Genomic DNA, 24,051 nt, shown 5'->3' with positions numbered 1-24,051 from the left:
CGTGCGCACCGCTCGTACTGAACTCGTCTGCAGCATCTGTCACTTCGATCGGCTTATAAAACTTCTGAGCCTACTATCCCCCTTGGAAAATATTTTTAAATCATGCGCGCTCTAGCGGACGCCACCGCAAACATATTCCCCACTCTGCGTCTATCTCCTCCGCTCGGTCGCGCTCTTCCCGTCGGACGCTCGGTCGTGCTTGTCACTCGCTTGCCTTCTCTCTCGCACCTACCGTATGCTTATTTTTAATATTTATATTTATTTTATATATTTGTCCCGTGCTCGTCACATAATCATAATACTTCTCATAAATTAATTAATTAATCAAGTGCGTGGCGGGAAGAGCCATTTTAAATTCAGTGTGTGTGAAGAAAAGTCCAGGGGACTCGAGTGCAGTATGAGTGTAGGAAATAAATTTTAAAATGTGTAAAATAGTTAATAAATAATTCGGGAGGTAACCGATTTTAAATTGTAAGTCCAAAGGTAGTTGGCAACGATTTTAACCGAGTGTGTGAGAGTGTGACGCCAAGGTAGTGGCTATGTAGATTAAGTAAATTAAGTCGCCAAAGGTAATTGGTAGGATTTGATTAGGTCAATTGTTATAAGGTAAAAAGGTCAATAGTTATAAGGTCTAAAGGTTATAAGGTATTAGGTCTAATAGCTATAAGGTATAAGGTTTAAGGTCAAAAGTTATAAGCTTATGGAAATTATAAAGTTTTAATTACAAAGTTGTGAATTAATAAAAAGATGAATATTGTGATAAATAAATCTAAGTTATTTATAAAATTATCCTTCCTCTTCCTCCTCTTACAATTAATTTTTACATCGACCCTGAGCATTAAGAACCGGTTCTGGAAGACCATTTAATCCTTCCAGTGGCGCCCTTAAAAGGTAATTTAAGGACAACCAGAGTAACAGCAATAGCCCTGTTATATAATGAAATTGAAAATCTATCACTAAAGATATGTTTTGTGATTTTTTCTTCTCCATAACTTATTGTATGTCAATAACTGTGATTCTGAGCTCAGAATTATTAACAAAATTTAAACGCCTTTAATGCCATATGTTATGTAAGAAAGTATAAGAATATATTATGCATAATATTGTACTATATATTTTTATATCATGCTATACATTATATAGCAATGTATGGGGCTTGATCAGACCATATATGAGTATATAAGCTGTTGGAATTACTATATATATGATTATACACTAACGCAAAAAATTAAAGGAACAGAAAAATTTTATAAATTTTTTAGTGATGTTTGGAAGCCTGTAACTTTGTGAAAAATAACCGTATCGAGATTTTACAAAAAAACATTTTATAGCTTAAAATCTCTAGTATCAGTGCATTTTTATCAAATTTTTTTAAGAGCTCTGGTTATCGCGCAAACATAAAAAATACCACGAGAAGAAAAGTTTCTAAATTTTTTAACTTCTCGCTAAGAAAATTATTAATTCTCAAAAATTCGGGAAGTTATTGGTTTCACCCCGATTTTCGAAAATTGAGTTTTCATCAGATGTCGACGTTTTGAAGTCCTAGGAAGCTATTCTGACTATTTTCAAAAAGATGTTCGAGTTTCTGTATGCATGTGTGTGTGTGTATGGATGTAAACTTTTAATATCTTTTTAATGAACTGACCGATTAACATGTTTGAGGTGGCAATCGAAAGAGTATGTTGGCCGTCAACTTTTCTGAAAATTTCAAATCGATCGATCAAATAGACTCTAAGATATGGAAGAAAAACAAAAAACAAAAATTTCTTTTTCGGTTTTTTTCAAATTTTTCAGAAGTGGCTCGATCGATCAATTCCAAAATCTAATACAGCACAAGAATTGAATTAAAACGCGTCGATTGCCTCCTCAACCATCTCAATAGGTTTATTCGTTCAAGAGAAATCGATCGAGAAAGAAATGGTGTAAAACGGTTTTCTTCGATTATCTTTGAAGCGACTCATTCGATCAATTCTAAAATTTAATCAGGTCTAGAACTCAATAAAACGCGTCAATTGCCGCCTCAATTATCTCAATCGGTTGATTCATTCGTAAGATTTTGTGGGAGAAAGAAATGCTAAAAACGGTTTTTTCCTAAAATAATAGCATACAACAATATTTTCGAGCTCAAGGAGCTCTAAAACTGCGGGAAGTTTTGGGGCTAGCCCGCAGGGTCAACCGATAGACCGATTTTTTTTCCTCCGAAGAGCCCACGGACCGTGGAAAAATTTTTCCAACTGAACCAAAGCATAGTCCATTTAGCAAATTTATTCAACCTCAATTTAGCATTTTTTTTTTTAACCTCATATGACGATTTGTCGCAGAGATATCGGCCTTCAAACAAAAAATGATCCTTTTCGCTTTGATCTTTAATATTTCGGGTACCAATAACTGCACCATAAATTTGAGGGTGGCGCTAAAAATGAATAAATCCCCTGCAAGACCCAATCATCATTTTTTAAAAAAAAAATTAATTTTTATTTTCAACATCCATCAGGATTAAATAGACATTTTTTGGAAATTTTTCAATTTATAGACAGTGCCTTTTACATATTATATATGAACACATGATTATATATGTCCATATGTTATTATATAAAGTCAGGTATGGAATCGTTTAAAATGTATGTATACTCAAATACGACCATATATGCTCTATTTACGGGCATATACGATTCGTTATTTGTAGGATTGCGTTTGAGCTCCTCCTAAAGGACTATCGGTACTTCAACGATGTCAACTTGGCGAATTATAATCATTTACAATACATATTTATATAGCTACATTAAGTAGAATGTGAAACGACTAAAATACCAATTTCGGAAAAGATTTGTAATTGGTACTTCAATCACAATTTTTTCAAACACGTACTTGAATGCTGTTGGAAATCACATTGTATGAAACTATCTTATAAGATTACCTTAAGAAATAGGACTTTTTTTTACTTATATTATATACGAAATGGAACTACCAACGTTCAATCATTCATTCTATTTCATTCAATAATTAATTAAGTAAAATATATAAGAAAAGTATTCTATAAAATACATTAGTATAAACATCATTTAGTCACAATACGGTGGACTCAATTTATGATAGCCCGTATTACGTTACTGAAGCGACTAATAATAACTGATACTTATATTGATGATATTGACTCTTCTTCACATATTGTTACGAATGCGTATTTGAAGTAAAGATTATCTGTAGTACAATTACTGCCAATCGAAATAAAACAAACCACAATATATTTTCTAAAGCATTATTGATTATTTTCTCTACACTGAAAGAAAAAAATGCATGTTTTCAAGGAAAAAAAATTGATTTAAGTATTTTAGTTATTTAAATGGTGCGAACCATGGCGGACCCAAATTACAGTAATTACTGTAATTTACGATATTTAAACGAATTACGGTGTTTTAGGTTAAAATGAAGCTGAAGTAGCAGCCGTAATAAGTAGCGGCCAGCAATTTTTTGCGTGGCTGCTACTTATTACGGCTGCTAACACGATCTTTTGCCTGGCCGCTACTTCCCGAGAAAAAATATTTATATATAATCATACATAATTATATATAACTATATATGATCATATATAATTATATATAATCTTGTATATATATCCATATAGAATTATATATAATTATATATGATTATATATGATCATACATAATACAATATTTAAACGGAGAAAGTCATATGTAGCTCCATATATATTATATATGATTATATATAATACTATTTCGAGAAATTTTTTTCATTTAGAATCATATATAATTATATATAATCTTATATACATATCCATATATAATTGTACCCGAGAAAAAATGTTTGTATATAATCATACATAATTATATATAACTATATATGATCATATAGAATTATATATAATTATATATGATTATATATGATCATACATAATACAATATTCAAACAGAGAAAGTCATATGTAGCTCCATATATATTATATATGATTATATATAATACTATTTCGAGAAATTTTTTTCATTTAGAATCATATATAATTATATATAATCTTATATATATATATATATCCATATATAATTCTATACTATCATTAGGGTGTTTAAAAAAAAATAATTTTTTTTTTCATGGTATTCAAAAATTGAAAGTACCCAGTTTTTCAATCGGTTGAATTTCATATAATTTTGTGAAATTATTCAGTGTTTCCCAAAGTTTTATATAAGTTTTTTTTAATTTCACATCACAACAGAAAATCAAAAAATTTGAAGAAACTTAATAAAATTTTATATAATTATCATCGAGGCCGACAAAAATAAAATTTCATATAAGTTCATGGAGTTTTTTTAAATTGTGTAAAAATCCATTACGAAAACTTATGAACTCGGTCTTTACCGGTATTTCACTTTAAATACAACAATTAAGCACATGACTTGAACTCTCGTGATGTGGACCAGTGATCAACGTTCAGGGCTACCAGCCAAAAGGAGCCGTGTTCGAACTCAGCAGATGTTCCAGGATTTTTTCATCATTTACTGCTATCAATTCTTGTTTCTGAATTTGTAATGCGTTCGCGCGGTAATAACCAAATCAAATATTTGGTATTTAATTTTTTTTTTTTTTTCAAAAATATTTTTTAATTATATATAACTTGATTATATATAATCATATATGAAAAATGGCCAAATATAATTATATATAGTTATATATAATTATATACAGTTATATATAATTATATATGATTATATTTGGCCATTTTTCATATATGATTATATACAATCGAGTTGTATATAATTATATATAGTTTTATATGGTTATATATAAAAATTTTTTCTCGGGTTATTATGGCCGCTAGCTTTAGTTTAATTTAGGTAAAATGCCGTAATTGTCGGAAAAATACCGTAATTTAAATAAAATAAAGTATTTTAGAATAAACTACGGCAAAATGCAGTAAATTACCTTAATTCGGATCTACCAGAGAAGCAATTATTTTTTTTCAATCAAGCAATAGCATATTACACACTTAGGGCAGTAAAGTAAGAAATATCTCAGATCACATGTAATTGTTGGTTAAGGCGAAGCCGAGTTTATACAAATATTGTATTTTCATCCTTAATACTAACGAAAAAGTTGATTTTATTAAAAAAATAATAATAATATCTAAAATGATTCTTTATCAGGTTAAGACTGACATTCATTTTTTTAAAACTTACAAAAGCTCTAGAGAACTATTTGCAGAACCATATTTACAATCTGGCATGTGACTGCCGAAGTTTGAAAATATTCTACACGTTTCTTCATTGGCCATTCTCCGAGATGTAAAAAATTAGTGTTAATACACTATGTTTACAGCTGCAAAATAAAAAAAATGTTGTTGCTTATAATCTTAAGCCTTTTAAAAATATCAATTTTAAAGTCTCCGATAAAAGAGAATAAAAAAATGTGTTAAATATATAGAGCAGAAGACAAACTACCTAATAGTAAATGAAGCATGATGCCCTCAAAGGAATTGAAGCGAAGCAGGTATTGTAAATCCGATAACCTCTCGAGTGAGGAGTGCATAAAAGAGCGCTACTAACGTATCGATTGCCTCAAGTGCAGTTTATCTCGAAAAATTTAATAGCTATGAATAAAAAGACAGAAAACTATTATCGTCTATAATATGTTATATATATTTTGAAGCTGCTAATAAATAAACTTTGTTATAATTCGATAATTATATCATCTTTTAATAATAGTCAACCAAAATATAATGTAAGGCATGTTTTAAGTGATTATGAAAAAATGAAACATCTACTTTATAAAAATTTCTGCTTCTCCAAATCTATAAATGATGTAGTCGAAATTCAAACCAAAATAAAAGTATTTCACATTCATGAGCAAAAAAGACCGATCATGACAATGAAAAAAAGGCCTGAGCGTGTTACCTTATGACAGCCGGTTGCTATGGAAACTTGAGCACAAGTAGTCGCCCTTGAAAAGGAGGGTGGAAATCGAGGAAAAGGGATACAATTTACATAGATAAACTTATGTATAGAAAGCTCACTAAACGTAAAGTAATAATTCAAAACAAAAATACCCGTATGAAAAAGCAATATATGAGCTTCAGTATAATTGAAATATATGATAATTATATGAAATTATAAGAAGTCATATATGGAGCCATATACAAAATTTTGCCAAAATAGTATATGATTTTATAATTTCCAACATATATATCGGTAATATATTTTTTTTACATGATAACAGTAGTATTGCTTAGAATATTTTACACTATACTTTAAGTTATATCCTAAGATATATGATTTAATTAAATGACTGACATATAATATTTATACATGTAAATATATAATTATATAAATATATGTTCACATATATTTGTATAAATGTATGTAAATATATATTTATATAGATATGTGTTTGCATATATTTGCACAAATATGTGTAAACATATATATATTTAAATATATGATAGATTTATATACTTATTGATATATGATGTAAGCTATGATATTTTTAGTATTTTTATGTAGTTACATGATAACTACAACTATTTATATTTTTTTGTTCCTTTAATTTTTAGTATGAATATATATTTTAAATTATTTGTATAATAATATCGAAATTATCATAATATTTAAATTATAAGTTTATATATAAAACGAGAATATAATTTTAGATGTAGTTACACATATTATAAATTACATGGATTATCATAATATTGGAATTATAAATTAATATATAAAACGGATATATAATTTTTGATACAATATCACATGTATATAATCACACATATTATAAATGATATGGATTATTATAATATTAAACGTATAAATTATTATATATGATTAATCATATCATTAAATGTTTATTAAAATCTCTACACTAAAACTTACTCCAGAATCTTTTATTTATTTTTATTATCATTTAAATTTAATAAGACAAATCTCATCATTAGCTCACAAACCTATTGATTCTGATGATTGTATAATCACGGGATCCGAAAAAAATCTACACGATCAAATTTTTTTTTGTTAAACGTCTTATAAATTTTTTATTATTATATAATTTTCTTTCTGTGTATTTGGTAAGTTTCTTGATTTTGTTCAAACTTTCAAGACTATTAAATTATTGGAAGAATTAGTCAAAACGTTAACACCGATCTTAATGAAACTTAGTATACTTATTCTATGGATCACCTTGGATGAGTTCAAAAACGAGCCGATTTGGCTCGTAAGATTAGAAGTTATGGTTTTTTGAAATTTTTCAAAAAAAATTATTTTACCAATTTAACTGGATGTAACTTTTAAACGAAAACAGATATCTCATTTTTTTTTGCTTCATCTGAAAGCTCGCTCGGTTGCCTTTAATATTTACTGTACAATTCATTAGTTTAATCATTTATTCATTGAAATTTTTAAAATTTCTTTGTTATATAACAAAGCTTAAAATGGATTTCTTTGTTATGTAACAAAGAAATTGACTTTGAGTTTACGAAACCTGTTCAATTGGAATGTCTTGTCACAAATGTTTCTGGTTAATGAAAAATTAAGCTATCGAACTTTTAGATTATTGGAAATTTGGGTAATTGGTAGTATTGGTAATTGAAATTACTGGTGATCGGGATTTTAGGCGATTGGAAATTTGAGTCATCGGGATTATTATTAATTGGTATTTCAGGTAATAGGGATCTGGGTTATTAGGATATGTCCTATCAGTTACTTTTCCAATTGAAACCTGTCCAATGGATGTCTTCCCAAAACTTGAAGTTTAGTGTCTTTACAGCCGGTCGAAACAAGCTGATTTCGGTTCAGTGCCGCGAATAAATATTAGCGAACGCGTAAATTGCGAATGCCTTCAGTCAGCGGGCAGAAACAAACTTGTTTTGTCCCTTGGGAAGAAACGAATAATGTTTCCGCCCGCTGACTGAAGACTCGTAATTTAAACTCTGATACTTGTCACTTGTTTAATAGTAGTTTTAAACCATTAATTTTATTCACGTGAATGACAGTTCTGACTTCGTGATCAAGTTTTATAAAAATTAGTGTGAGTAATAATGATTTTCTTTCTCCCTGTGGCGAGAGCTGACATCTCCTGCAGTCTGAAATCGTTTTGTTTCATTCCTTGTTACACAAAATACTATTATTTACTTTGTGTTTCAGGATACTTTTCAACTTTTAATAAAGTTTTCAAGTTATAAAATTACTTTCTGTGTTATCTTCAAAATTCTATTATCAATCTTCGGTGATTTCTGACTCCGACATTTGCCCAAAAATTTATTTTTAATTTAATTGTACCTTAAAACTTCAAAATAAGTCAATAAAGTGAAATCTACTTCCATTTCGGATGCCAAATGGCTTTTTTTCATTTCTTCAAGATTGTAGTATATATACGTGTATACAAGAAATGTTATTCTATTAATAATAATGATAACCCTGCTTAGGGAATCTCATCAAGTCCGATAGAATCCCGTAAATTCTCATAGAGGTTTTATGAGAATGAATGAGTTCTATGAAAAAGTGCTATGGGCAACTATAGGCTATAAATATACAGCCATGAAAATCTATTGGTTTTCTAATCAGGGAATAGCAGAAACTAACAAAATTTTTTGAGACGAATGTGATGAGATTTTAAAACGGTTATGATCAGAGTTTTTTTCACAAATACTGAGAAAGTGAAAAACTTTTTGAATTTTCAATTGACGATAAATTCTGATCAAATTATTTGATAAAGACCATTTTTAAAATTCGACATTTGCTTATTAGACTAGTTAAATATGTTGTGAATCAATAAAAAAAAAACGCAGAAAAAAATTAATTTTCAAATATTTACAAACAATATTTCTAAAACGAATTAAATGATTGAAATGAGAATCTGAAGGCAGCTAACGAAGTTTATCAAGTTTCGAGCAGATTCAATTTCGAAATTAATCGGAACAGAGGAAATAGCTTTTAGGGTATTAACAAAAACTAAAAAAAAATTAGTATATATTTGTTTATCGACAAACTTGAAATCGACTGGACCGATAAACGTCAAGCTCACTCTAAATCTGATAAAGAATGAACCCCCTTTGATTACCGCAAAGCGCGCTGAAATCGATCCACTCGTTCGAGAGATATGATGTAGTGACACACACACATAAACGCACACGAACGGTAAAAAAAAATCTCTTAATTTTCTGGCTGCTACAAAAAGTAAGATCTCTTTTATTAAAATACACACTAAAAATAGAAGTTCATTAATTAAATACCACTTTTCTCTTATTTCTTTATCTATTTTCCTTCATTACGAACACAATCATATAAAGAGCTATCAATTCAATTTTCTACTCAGTGTAAGTAGTATATTGTTTTAAGATCTTTTAATAAGTTTTATCTTTTCATTATATGTCATAAAGAAAAACGATGATATCCTATTGAACTGAACGTAGTTTAATCTTAAATAGAATAAGAACGGAAAAATTTGTTTTGCACACTTCAAGCGCGAAAGTGCTTAGGGTGCTCTATTGTCACTCGATTTTTTTCGGGTACCACACTCACTTTCAATCACTTTTACGCTTTTTAAAGTATATTAAACTTATATTATCTTATTGAAAACTTATTAAGGAATAATTGTAATACAATATAAAATTGATTCCTTAATATTTTATTTTCAAAATAAAGAATTTAGTTGGCGGGAACCCTGATGTCAATTAATTAACTGATTTCTTGTGATCTCGATAACTCCCGAATAAAACGGCTCGATAACCTAATTTTTTTAGGAGCATTAGTTTGGCGACTACAAGAACCCTTTCGTTAATTACCGCCCAACTCTTTTTGGTTTAATTGTAATTAATAAAAACTTAAAAACTTATAATTCTCGAAATATTTAGCTGTCATTTTTCTTACTGTTGTTATTATTATTTATGCTACAATAGTTATTATATTTAGAATTGAAAAATAAGCGACATCTAAGACAAAAAGCGGGATATTTAAAAAAAAATTTTTTTTTAAATTAAACTGAAAATAAGAAATACTAAAAAAATAATTTAAAAGTCAAATAAAAATTCATAATTAAAAAAAAAATTAATGTTATGAAACAAAAATAAAATAAAAGCAATGATTAAAAATAAAATGAGCGATTAAAGTGTGTGCTTTTGAATTTTCCAACTTTTTTAAGAATATACTTGAGTACTCTATTGACCACTGCTTTTTTCTGTCATGATATGTTACCTTTCGAGCACAAAAATATAGCACCTTAAATTGGTAACACATTAGACAAGCTACCAGTCATTTTTATATTTAAAAATGACTTGACTTGACCGAGATTCGAACCCTGATTTTCCGCATGTGAATACTGTCCTTAATCTGCCGGTCCAATGCCTCCTTCACTGAAAAAAAAAATCGGTCTATCGGTTGACCCTGCGGGCCAGCCCCAAAACTTCCCGCAATTTTCGAGCTCCTTGAGCTCGAAAACATTGTCGTGAATACATTTTTAAGCTCTTCGAACTCGAAAATACTGTTGTATGCTATTATTTTAGGAAAAAACCGTTTTAAACATTTCTTTCTCCCACGATATCTTACGAACGAATCATCCGATTGAGATAATTGAGGCGGCAATCGACGCGTTTTATTGAATTCTTGTGCTGATTAGATTTTGGAATTGATCGATCGAGTCATTTCTAAAAAATTTAAGAAAATCTAAAAAAAGAAAATTTTTTTTTTGTTTTTCTTCAATATCTTAGAGTCTATTTGATCGATCGATTTGAAATTTTCAGAAAAGTTGACGGCCAACATACTCTTTTGATTGTCACATCAAACACGTTAATCAGTCAGTTCATTAAAAAGATATTAAAAGTTTACATCCACACACACACACACACACACACACACACACACACACACACACACACACACACACACACACACACACACACACACACACATATATAGAGACACTCGAACATCCTTCTGAAAATAGTCAGAATAGCTTCCTAGGACCTCAAAACGTGGACATCTGATAAAAACTCGATTTTTAAAAATCGGGGTGAAACCAATAATTTCCCGAATTTTTGAACATTGATAATTTTCTTAGCAGGAAGTTAAAAACTTGCTATAATAACAAAAATCAAGATCACACAGCTATTTGTTATGATCGCAAAACTATCTTGGTTAACGCAACGAAGTGACATTTGTTGTAGTAAGTAAAGTGGAGTGGCTATTGTAACAAATGATATGTGTTCAGAAAAAATTTTTTGAATACGCATAGAATTTTTTGCTTTACTTAGGTGAACAATATCATTAAGAATTCATCACGAGTTTAGGATTTTGGATATAAATTGTGTTTGAAACTCATGGCTAAAATATTAAATGCTATTTATTTCGAAAAGTATAGCGATGTCTAAGTATAGTTAAAAGCAGGTGTCTTGAAGAAGTGATTTTCTTGACTCAAGAGAATATATCATGACGCGATGATATCTTAGGTGAAGTAAAATTTTCTCGAGTCAAGAAATCTTTGTAAGACTTAACTTAATATTTAGCTCAACGCATGTCATTTGTTATAACGGCGACTTCACGTTACTTACCATAACAAATGTTACTTTGTTCTGTTGACCAAGATGGATTTGTTATCTTAACAAATAACTGCGTAATTTTGACTTTTGTTAAGATAACGAATTTTTTTTAAGTGTTTGACCGAAGGCATCTAAAATTGTAATGCATATTCGTATCCGCTTTCCTTACTAATCCTTAATTTTGTCAATCTCCTTACGAAAAATTACAAGCTATTTAGTAATTTTTAGTTGCTGTACAATACGTAATACTACATTTTTAATTTGATTTACAGAAATCACTAAACAAATTGTAATTTTTTCATACTGTAGAATATTTAATAAATACTTTCAGTGAATTTTCATATTTTTTACAGGAGGAAAATCGTTAATTTGAATAATGAAATGTATCACTTAGTATTTATTAATAATTTAATATACTATTTATAAAAACTTCTGTTTTATTAATAAAGAGTACGCATGAATTAGCAATAAACATAATGATATAGAAAATTTTCAGATAAACACATGGTAACAATAAACATTTTGAAATTTTTTACTATAAATTTAGCAAAAAACAGTAAAAGTAATGAATTTCTTGACTTGAACTAGTCATTCCTTGCTAAATATTATAATATTTTCGCGCCTGGCCTTCTTCGTGTATACAAAACAATTTTTCTTCGATAATCTAACTTTATCATAAAAATAATTATCATCAATATGCATTCTCAAAAATTTAACTGAATAATTTATGGTGGAGTTGAATAAAATTTTACGTAATTTTGTTATGCCCGGGAAAAAATGTTCTTATAAAATTTTGTATAATTTCATAAAATTTTGTAAGATTTTATAAAATTTAAGAGCAAAATTTTATAAAAATTCATACAATTTTATAGAATTTAATAGAATCTCATAAAATTTAATAAAATTTTATAAAGTCAGATCTGAGTAAAGAACGTAATAAATAAATGAAATTTTATAAAATTGTATAACATTTTGTAAAACTGTATAAAATAATATAAAATTTAATAAAGTTTTACACAATTTTATATGACTGTACAGCGAAATTTTATAAAATTTTATCAAATTTTATAGAATTTTCTAAAATTTTATATAATAAGGTCTTAAAAGGGAAGTAATAATTAGATAAAATTTTATAACATTTCATAAAACTTTAGAGAATTTGATGTCACTATTGCATCTAGTGTGGGGTAGGATTTTGTAAAAATTGATAAAATTTCGAACAATTTTATAAAGTTTATAACAAATTATTATAAAAGTTGTAAGAAATTCAAAGTAAATAGACAAAGTTTTCAATGGCCATAAAAAAAAATTTCATTTTTGCGGGCAATATGTAGGGTACCCCCTGAAAAATGAAAAAAAAAAAAATTCTGAATATTGAATAAGTTTGATTTTATTAAAATTTTTTGTAATTTATTTACATTATGAAAAATTATATTTTACACAATTATTGGATGCAAAGGAAGATAAAAAAATTTTTGATACTCAATTTTGGAAAAGTTCAACGAAAAAAATTCAACATAATACTCAATTATATTTACAAATGTAATTTTGGAATGGTTAAAATACATTTAAAAAATAAAATTTTTTTTTATAAAATTTTGGAAGTACCTCGTTTTGTCTAACCCCGTCTCCCTTTCCCCTGCATATTTGTATATATATTACATAATGTGGCAATTTTAATTTTAATGTTAAAAAACTTTTATTTTATCAACCATCAGTTAAAATTAAATCTTCATTACTCACAAAAAAGTTTAAAAGTTTCGACATTAATTCAAAAACATAAATCATTAAAAATCTATAAATTTAATTAATTTTAAAATTTTATGTCCATTAAACAATCGATCATTGAATTATTCAAATCGTTTTTTTATACATAATTATAAATGAAGTTATGTACTATTTAACCTGATCGTGTTTGAGAAACAAGTTATATCTGCAATAATGTGCGAATTATTATATTATTATAAATTAATACAATGAAATATGGTGGATAGTACTTAAATTTTGTAAAATTTTATAAAAAAATTTTTTCCTGGGTATATGAAATCGGTTTTTGAATTTCAGTTCGAATTTTTCTAGAAAGAACGCCAGATGGGCCTGACCAGGATAACCTGATGGCAAATAATTTTTTCCTGCACAAGGCTATTTTACGAAAACCTCACATGGACCTGATTAGGTTTGTCTTATTGAGGCAAACTTTATTTTAACTTGATAAGGTCCTCTTAGTACTTGAGGCACATCGATAAAGAATATGATCATTATGAAATTATGATTCGTTTATCGCAGCGCCTGTATTTGACGTCATACTGCGGTAATCACGTAGAGAATTTCCAGTAGTATTGAACTGATGTTTTATATCTTTTTTTTATGAACGATTAGAATTTAGTAGTTAATTATGTTAATATATATTTATAAATTGATTCTTATTTTTTTGACGAATGACGGAAAAATTTACTCCAATAGTTAAAGATTCGTGGGGGAATACTTCCCTTTTCTGGGTGTATATCTTCATAATCCACACGCATCATCGAATGCTGAGTAGATAAGAATGAATTCTTGCTGAATCATCAACGTTGGTCGAGGTAGGACCTCGTATTATAGCCCTGACATCCAAATATAGTTCGTTGTGTTGTCTGTCGGTCGAGGGTAAGCTAATCTTATACGCGTTTATTAGCAGGTATCGTTGGTGAATCCCCCCAAGACCCAAACTGCCGTTAAAATTTATTTCTATATCTATATGTATATATATAGATGTATGTGTATGCGTCATTCCATATCAAATCGACGAGTTATTGCATTCGACCCTTTCTGACTTGTATTGAATTTTGCCGAGATTTTTGTTTTAATATTGAACAAAGCCCTACCAAAGGATTTAAAAAAAAATTTTTGAAAAAAGTTATGTAAACTTTATTTATTTATTGGAATTTGTTAAGTTTGTCGGAGATGTAGCTCTGCCCTTTCGGAAAAAAATTAATATGCACTTAACACTGTTGAAAATTCATTAGTGTTGATAAGTGTTTTATTAGTGATCATTAGTACTCTCATTAGTGAATCTTACAACACTATTGGATGTGATCAGTGTTAATAGGGTTGTATGAGTGTTCATTAGTTGGAGCACTAATAGATCTTGCTACACTTTTGGAAGTGGCTAGTTTTGGATACTATTCTATTAGTGTTAATTAGTATTCTGGCAAATGAATTTTGCAACATTGTTGTAAGTGATGAGTGTTGTATTTGTGATCATAAGTACTCTAAAAACTGAGTCTAGCAGCACTTCTTGGAAGTGATTAGTGTTGAATAGCGTTGTATTAGGGATAATTAGTAGTCTGATTAGTGAATCCTATCATATTAATAGAAATGATAAGTGCTGATCAGGTTTCAATAGTATTCATTAGTAATTCGAACAGTCGGTACTCCACTACTGTGAGAATAAAATTAGTGATACTAAACACACCAATCACACCAAACGCACTAATGACACTAAACCATTAGTTCGCAAAAAAACTAAGGTATTTGTGTATCTTATTAGTGCTGATTAGTTTTTTTTTCCGTAAGGACGGTCTTGGTCTCATTTTGAACAGGAAGCGTGGGGGTATCATAAAAAGTATATTTTGAGAAAAATTTTAAATAAATATCGAAATTGCGGAAATTCAAAATTTGAAAAATTATGCAAAGTGATCTTTCACTCTCTTAAATTTGAAATAGTGACCATTTACTGTTTACTAGTGAAAGTATGTCACTAATTAAAAAATGGTATACTTTGCACTGGCAATAAGTGATTTTCACTAATTCGTTTTTACAAAGCAGAGAATAATTTTGGCTGATTATTTTTTATTTGATCCCGTATGAAAATAACATATGTGGTCGAAATATATGATAAATATCAGAAAATATATGTGGCGAATTTAACTATATTTTCTGATATATTTTTTTTTATATTAAGAATATAATATTCATCATATAGGAATTCATATATGTTTAGCATATATAAAATATATATGTCAATCATATACAAAAAATATATTTTCGTCATATATGAAAATATATATTCTTGTCATATACAAAAACTATATTTTTATCATACATAAAAATATATATTTCTATCATATACGAAAAATATACTTTGATCATATATAAAAACATATATTTATATTGTGTATGGAAAAAAAAAAGTTTCTTATTCGTATGACCAACTCCAATTAAATTACATTTTAATTTCAATATACTCTTTAAATTGCAGAAAAAATTCTCGAAATTAGTTAATTTGAAGCGAATATATAATATACCCATATACATACACATACATCGAATAAAATATATGCTTGCCCTAGCGGTTCTGTTGACTCGGCGCAAACTCGGATTAAACTCGGAGTTTCTGCGGAGTATACTCCGTCATAGAGTTCTCTCGGAGTATCAGTGGCGTTTAGGGAGAGTTTTAGCGGAGTAGACTCGGAGGATAGTGTGCAGATGCGACGCTAGATTCTGCTAGCGCTCTGTCGGGGTTTTTGTGGAGTACCGTTAGTGTCCTCACGGAGTATGCGCGGAGTACTGTTGGAGTTTTTTTGGAGCATTTGTCGAGTACAAGCAGTGTTTTCAAGGAGTATCGCCGGAGTACCGCGAGCATTTTTACCGAGCATTTGTCGAGTACAAGCAGCGTTTTCAGGGAGTATCTACGGAGTACTGCTGGCGTTTTCGCGGAATTTTTCCGGTGACTTGGTGGACTTTTCGCTATGTTTTTTGACATCTAAGTACTGCTTTTGCGAAAATTTGTAGCATAATTTCGACATAAATACGGGTTCATCTCAACATTTTAGTAATGTTTCAAAAGTATAATAGTTGCGTATTTTGAAATCACAAGTAAACTAATATAAATATTTTTTCATGTATGTCTTTTTCACAATAAGCAAATGTTTTATTCATTCATTATATATGGATGCTTCATTATCTAATAAAATTGTTAATTAAACTGAAAAGAAAGATAACTTAAAAGTCATAGTTTTAGAAAATGTTCTGAAAACAGATTTTGACGTGAATTTCGTTGAAAAAATATGTTCTTTAATTACAATTAATATAATTAGAATTTTACAGAAATAGACAGAGATTAATACTATAATTAATTATAATATATTGTGATAATATAATTATTTTAAGAGAAATGAATTTTGGAATAACTTAACAAACAGAACAAAAAAGTGAAATATATTATTTATATTAATTTTAAGCTATTCTCATTCCAACCATTGATTCTTAACAATTTGATTTTTTATGAGCTGTCTAATTATACATAGTATATTATACCCTTTTATAATTTGAGCAGTGTATAATTTAAACGTAACTTCCGTAATTTTGTATTGCCACCAAAATATTGACGTAATTTCACAATTGTACGGCTAAATCTTCCGTCAAAATGCGGGGAAAATTTGGCGAGAAATCCGCCCAGACGTCACAAAAACTCTGCAAAAACATTGTCAAAACGCCAAGCATACTCCTTAAAAAGGCCGACTATACTCGACAAATGCTCCAAAAAAACTCCAACAGTACTCCGCGCATACTCCGTGAGGACACTAACGGTACTCCACAAAAACCCCGACAGAGCGCTAGCGGAATCTAGCGTCGCATCTGCAAACCATCCTCCGAGTCTACTCCGCTAAAACTATCCCTAAACGCCACTGATACTCCGAGTTTCCGACGAGTTTACTCGGAGTTTTGGCGGTGGTATCTAAACCGAAAGGGTGAATATAACAAAGAAAATATATGGTGCCATTTGTAATATAAATTATAAGCTATCATATATTTCATTTAATATAAAAATTTTATATTTTTTGAATGTGAAAGGAAATATATCAATACAATATACACTATAAGGTAAATGTAAATGTACATAAGGCTTAATATAAAAAACATATAAGTTACATATAAATTATGAAATACATAAATTTACTACTGTACAGAATTTTATATTAAATCGGCGAAAATCTCTATATGATTTTTTATAATATACAATATAATATATCATAGATTTTTTTGTTGCAAACATATATGATTGTATATATTTTAACCATATATTGTTTTTTCATACGGGATACTTTTCATTAAACAAGAAATATCCTGAAAGTTGTGAAAGAGTGTTTTTTTTTTCGGAAATATAAATTTTTAAATATTAATTAGATATGAAAATTATATTCAATTCTCAATTTTTTTTTTTTTCAATCAATTGTTTATCAAATTTTTTCTATCTCAAATAACTAATCTGGATAATATTAATGTCTCTAAATATGAGAAACAAGCGAAGTGCACTTGTGCATAACTGAGATTATTCCATTAATAGAATGCACTGAATATATGTATTGTCTCGATTCATTACCATCCAATGTGTTAAATATATCACGAAAATATGCATAATTAACACAATCATATATTTGAAATTAAATTAACAAAAAGCAATGTACGCACACGCTTTATGAGCTTGTATAGTGGTCATTTAGTGGTTTCAAAGTTAGTGCATTAAAATATTTAAATTTGAAATTAACTCAAATTGCAAACGAAGTTAAAACATTGTTCTCAGATATAGATTGTTTTTGTTGCTAAAAAATGATTCATTCGTTCAATAAGTTCTATTTATCACTACTAAATTCATTTAATTATAGTCTTACTATTTTTTTGTAAATACTGATGACGATAAACATAATGACACAAACCATACTCATTAACCTATACGTAATAACTCTGACGTATTGATGAACGAAAACACTAAAGCATCAATGTTTCATTAGCTTTTCTCATTAAAGTTCCCTGTATTTTCCCTCGATGTTTACGGCTGCCCAATTCCAAAACACAGTAAGGAACAAATTTTCAAAATCTATGTTTTAGTATTTTTAGTTCCAGTGGATCCGGGTCAAAAAATTAGATTTGTTTTAACATAAATGATAAATTCAAATATTTTTTTTTTAATTCAAGTTTATAAATCGTATTTATTTATATAGGAATTTAATATGGTTTTACCCGTACTATTCCTTATCCAGGCCAAAATCAGACTTAATTTTGTATGATATTTAGTCTTTAAATCGAGTTTAGACTAAAAATAGACTTTTCTATTATAATTATTAGCCTGTGTTCAATTGTTTTTAAGGGCAAAAACAGACTTCATGTACTATAATTTTTAGCCTGTTTTTGATCGCTTTTAGATCAAAAACAGGACTTTTTATAAATATAACTAATAATAATAAAAATCTAGATTTATAAATTTATTTTAATTTTTTGGTATTTGAAACATGCTAATGCGCTTCCGTAATAAGATGTCACAAGAATTTTGATGTTTTCTAATGTCAAAATATTTTCAATTCCATCCAGTAAATAAGAAAAATTTCTTGACATTTTAACAGTTATTTTATCACTTTTATTCAATGCTTTAAATATTCAGTCAAGATAACTAAAAATTAAGCTGTCAACCTTTCATTAACTGCCGACATTCTTAAACAAAAGATATTAAGTATATAGTAAACAAAACATAATCAATTCTGTAGCTTAATATTTATTTTATAAATGTTGCTCATAAATATAGATCCTATAAGTCATGATTCAATCCAGTCTTGTCCCTGCAAATTTTCAGAACTGAAATTTTTAAAGTTCAAGAATTAATCTAGTTTTGTCTGCCTGTAACGAAATTGTTTTTCAAAACAACAGGTCGAAAACAGCTTAAAATTTTTGTAAAAGATAAAAAACAGATCAAATAATCCAGTTAGACTGAAATCAAATTAAATTTTTCGACCCGGGTATACTTGTCACAAAATTGCTAAAAAAATTGATCATTTGTACTGTAAGCTATGAACTATAAATCGTTAAATTTGAGCGTGTGCACGGAGACAAAAGGTCCGAGGTATTTAAAAAAAAAAAAGTTGGAAAATCCAAAAGTAGACATTTCACTTGCTCATGATAATTATTAATATTGTATTTTTATATTACTATGATTACATTATTATTTTAATTATGATTTTTTTATTAATAATTTTTATTAAACTTTTAACTTATTAATTTTATGTTTTATTTTTAGTTTTTTCTTTCAGTTTAATTTTTATTTGAAAATTTTTTTTTAATTCCACCTCTTTTTCTTAGACGTCGCTTTATGTTTTAATCCTATTATCACACTAGTGCTACTGCCAGTAGTTGGTGGAGAAAAAAAAGACAAAATAATAACGATAAAAATTAGAAATGATAGCTAAATTAGTCATGAATTACCGTTATTAAGTTTTTTATTAATTATGATTAAACAAACAGAATTCAGATAGTTATTTTCAAAAAGTTTCTAACAACGGGAGATACAAAGCTAATAAAAACGAAATTAGGCCAATTTCTGATATTTTTCGAGTTATCGCAGTTCTGAAGATTCATACACGAAAATTGACAGCACTGGTTTATTGGATTAAAATAATTCATTTTAAATCAATAGAATAATGAATCGATTTAATGTTGCATCAAAATTATTTTTAAATAAGTTATCTTTGTACTCGTATACAATTTAACGTAATTAGTGTAATCGAAAAAATGTAGAGATGATTTAACGTAAGTGAATTAGTCGAAAAAATGCACTATTTCTAAAATATGATTGTAATTTTTACACGCACACACACACACAAGTATGGCCACACATGGTTTTGTATGACTGTATTAAAAAAGTTCGTATGGTCCATGTATGGCCATATATGAGCCATATACGGCCATGCATGGCCATGTATGATTCATTTTTCACGGGTTCTTATTAATTTCTGTCTAAAAATATTTTATTGAATTTATCAAGCCTAATTCTGAGTGAAACATTAAAAAACCATCCTCATTCATTATTTTCGTTGGTCGGGAATCATATACTTTCCCCCGCCAAACATCGCTCGGTAATTAGACTTCCGCAGTTGGTATTACAAAAATGCTTTCTTCATGTAAAAGAGAATGTTAAAAGATTTCTTTAGAAACCGTTTTTTTAAAAATTAAAGAAATTTTTTTCTGGCTAGAAATTTGCAATTGACTACATGACATTACCTAATAGGAAGCTTATTATTTGTATTTTCTCAATTTTCCTCAAAATCCACCTTTAAATTTTGAAAAATATACTCTCTAAACGTGAATAAGTGAAAATAAGTGAATATTCACTAATTTCAAGTGCAAACCGAACCACTAATTTCAAAAAGTGGCTTGGTTGGCACTCATAATTAGTGAATATTCATTAGTACTCTTATATGCTTAATGAAAAGTAGTTTACTAATTTTTGTAGATTCCTAACAACTACTATCAATTATTTCAAAAAGTAACTAAATATCATTACTTTTAGGTATAAAACGTGACTTATTAGTGAAAGTTAATTAATTTATGAAATAATCTATTAACAAGTAATGATTGGGCAAATTAGGAATTGCTATCTTAGATACTGATTTTTCCAGCCGACAAATTGAAAAAGTTAGTTTTATTTTATAAATTCGATATCACTGATCAATTATTAGCTTAAAATATCATTTATTCATCATTATAAATTAATTTATAATACACATAAATCGAATAAGTGGTAAATAATAAAATAAAAAATTAGTAGAGTAGACCGGGGCAAGACGGCCCCCTGGGGCAAGAAGGCCCACCTCAAAAATTAACCAAAATTTTTTTTTCTTGTTTTCTTTTGATTATCACAAATTCAGATTATTTACTCATTTTTAGTCCTATAAGTGAAACTAGGGGCAAAATGAACCACTAAAAAATTCTAAAAAAAATATATTTCATATTATTATAAACTAGTCATGATTGATTTAATAGAAATAACATTTTTTGGTTAATTCTATGGATTTGGAGTAAAATAGAGCATTTGAAAAAGTTAAAAATACCAACAGTCAAATTTTTATTCAATAGAAAAATAATTATTAATCAATTAAGTTATTTTTTATTAAATAACTTTCAATTTATTCATATAATTTGTTATAGAATCCAACAGAACAATTATAATTATTATATGTAACATTATTAATAATATATTTATAAAATTAACAACATTAACTATTAAAATGTAACAAAACTACTTTTTTAAATATTAAATTTAATTTAAGTGTATTATAAATTAATCCTCACAATATTCGCAAATGTATATATCGGAAAAATATTCGTCAACTCCTGCACAGGAATCATGAGCCCATTCTTTACATTTTTGACATTGAATTCATGATTTTTTTGATTCTGAATATAGTCCATGACAGGAAAGACAGAATAATTTTTAACTGCACTTTCAATAATTACTTTTCATTCTAAAAAACACCTAGTATATGCAAGTCATTAGAACTAATTCAATATTAATTTAACACTTTAGTCAATTTTTCTACCCATTATTCGTTTATACTTACATGGAAAAATCTAATTATTTTAATTCAATAATAAGAAATTTCGTCAGTGAATTATTTTATTCCGAAACACCTTCACGAGATAAAAATCACTCACATGGAAAATAATGATGTATCATATCCTGTTTATCATTATCACAAAACAAATCTGAATAATTAAACTTCAAACATTTTTTTAAAAATAATTACTCAAAAAAAGAACATATAAAATTGAACTTTTGTTAATTGCACCCGAAATTATTTCCTATATCGATAAAAGACGTCGGAATTTTCTAAAAACAAATTTCAATCAATTATAAAAAAAAAACTATCAAATGGTCGATATGAAACTATTCTTTATTCTCATAATACCTTACACACGTAAATTTTATTTTTTTTTTATCTACAACATGACGTCATAAGACTTTTAGCCAATAAGGTTAAGAATAAAATGTCAACAATACACACCAAATTAATGGCCAATTTTACATGTAATACGAACTTTATGTAGCCGGATGTGGTAACTTATATATAAGTAGTATTATCATTACTTTTTTTTTTCAAAAATTGTATATATTTCAATGCATTAATTGACACATAGAGAAACAATATTGAGAAATAGAATGATAGCTTTCATAATTATTCAAGCAATAATTCAAGTATCTTAAATAAGCTATGGTATGATCCTGAAGCTTTCTTTTTTAACAAATCGATTACGAAAAAAAAAAAAACTAAAAATATGCACATGTAGAAAACAAAAAAATCCATAGGTGCAATTTTTAAAAATATCTGTTTGTTTGTAATTTATCGTTTCTAAAAAAATCCAAAAACTACTGGACGATAGCTAATTTCAGTATCGAGTTGTGGTATGTAAGCTATACTTTATTTATTATTTAATATCGAATAAATTTAAATTTGAGTACAAATCAAATGCACGAGAATGCATTCGATTTAAATTGGGTTAGTTGGCTGTTCCCTAAACAAGATTTTTAAATGCTAGAAAAATATAAAAAAAATATAGACCGTGATATTTGTTTTTTCAATTCCGGGTAATTATTTATTTGCATTATAAAATTGAGTATCCTTTCGTCCGCATTTCTATCTATTTTTCTGGTGAATATAAAATAAAGTTGATCACATTTTATCTTCTGGAAAAATACAATAGTTTCTCACGCTGTCTTATAACATCTTGGAGGTAATTATTACCGTATCTTTATTTTTTTTCACCGTTTAAAATAAAAAATTCACATGAAAAATGAAATTTAATTTTAAAAAATTAATTATTAATGAGAAAAATAATTTTTAATTAAGTAACCTTATGAGAATTCCTGCATTATTCAAAGAAAAAAAAAAAGATCTCACCATCTCGGCGCCATCCCTAATTTTTTTTTCCTGACAGCTCCACTGGACGTGAAAGACTCAGAAGAAAATATATTCACAAACTAATAAATCGTCTGTATTTACACAAAACTATTTTAGTTCATATGGTACTACGTCAATAATATTTGAAAATTTATTTTGATAAACGTTGACAGTATCACATTTATTATTAGAAAAAAAATAAAAAAAAAAAAACGTGTGTTCATCAAATGTTACTGAAAAAATATGTGAAAAAATTGATAATAAACAACAACACAACACGCCTAGAGCGCGAGACTAACTACTTCACGCGTCATATACATATTGCATGTTTTTCTGCGCAACTTTATACGCATCCATATTCTAAGAAATAAACCAATCAAAGTGTGAGCTTTTTTCCCTTCTATATCAGCAACTCAAACCAGTAGAAAAGGTACATATTCGGTCAGATAATTTTATTCCATACTTGTCATAATTTTTATTGAACACTGTATAATTATTTAATTATATTATTAATAAGAGATGGGGGGGGGGCAAACGGGGTATTTGAGGAATTTCTAAGTTTCGGAAAGGAAAATAGGTTAATTTTTTTTTGTGATATTTGATGTGAATAGAAAAATTTTTAGCTGCCGTCAAAAACAAATTTCATTTTTCGAGGACAAAATGGGGATCCGCTAAAAAAGGTGAAAAAAAACGAAAATTTTAAAAGTTAAATAAATTTGAGTAATAAAATTTTTTTTCAAGTATTTTACATAAAGAAAAATTACATTTCACATAAGTATCCCGTATGAAAAAACAATATATGGTTACAATATATAA

The 24,051-nt window shown here is 27.9% G+C and overlaps 1 protein-coding gene across 1 annotated transcript in view; it reads right to left on the bottom strand.

Moving 5' to 3' along the window:
* Positions 1 to 23,361, bottom strand: part of LOC103575352 (diacylglycerol kinase 1) — a 58,802-nt gene extending 35,441 nt beyond the window's left edge. Inside the window, exon 1 of the mRNA XM_014441915.2 lies at positions 23,236 to 23,361. The gene's annotated coding sequence lies outside the window, so the exon portion shown is untranslated. The remainder of the gene's footprint in view (positions 1 to 23,235) is intronic.
* Positions 23,362 to 24,051: the final 690 nt, after the last annotated feature.

The sequence above is a fragment of the Microplitis demolitor genome, chromosome 6, assembly GCF_026212275.2.
Source record: "Microplitis demolitor isolate Queensland-Clemson2020A chromosome 6, iyMicDemo2.1a, whole genome shotgun sequence".
Taxonomy (NCBI): Eukaryota; Metazoa; Arthropoda; class Insecta; order Hymenoptera; family Braconidae; genus Microplitis; species Microplitis demolitor.
The sequence above is the reverse complement of the archived record's forward strand: the minus strand, read 5'-3'. Positions and strand labels throughout refer to the sequence as shown.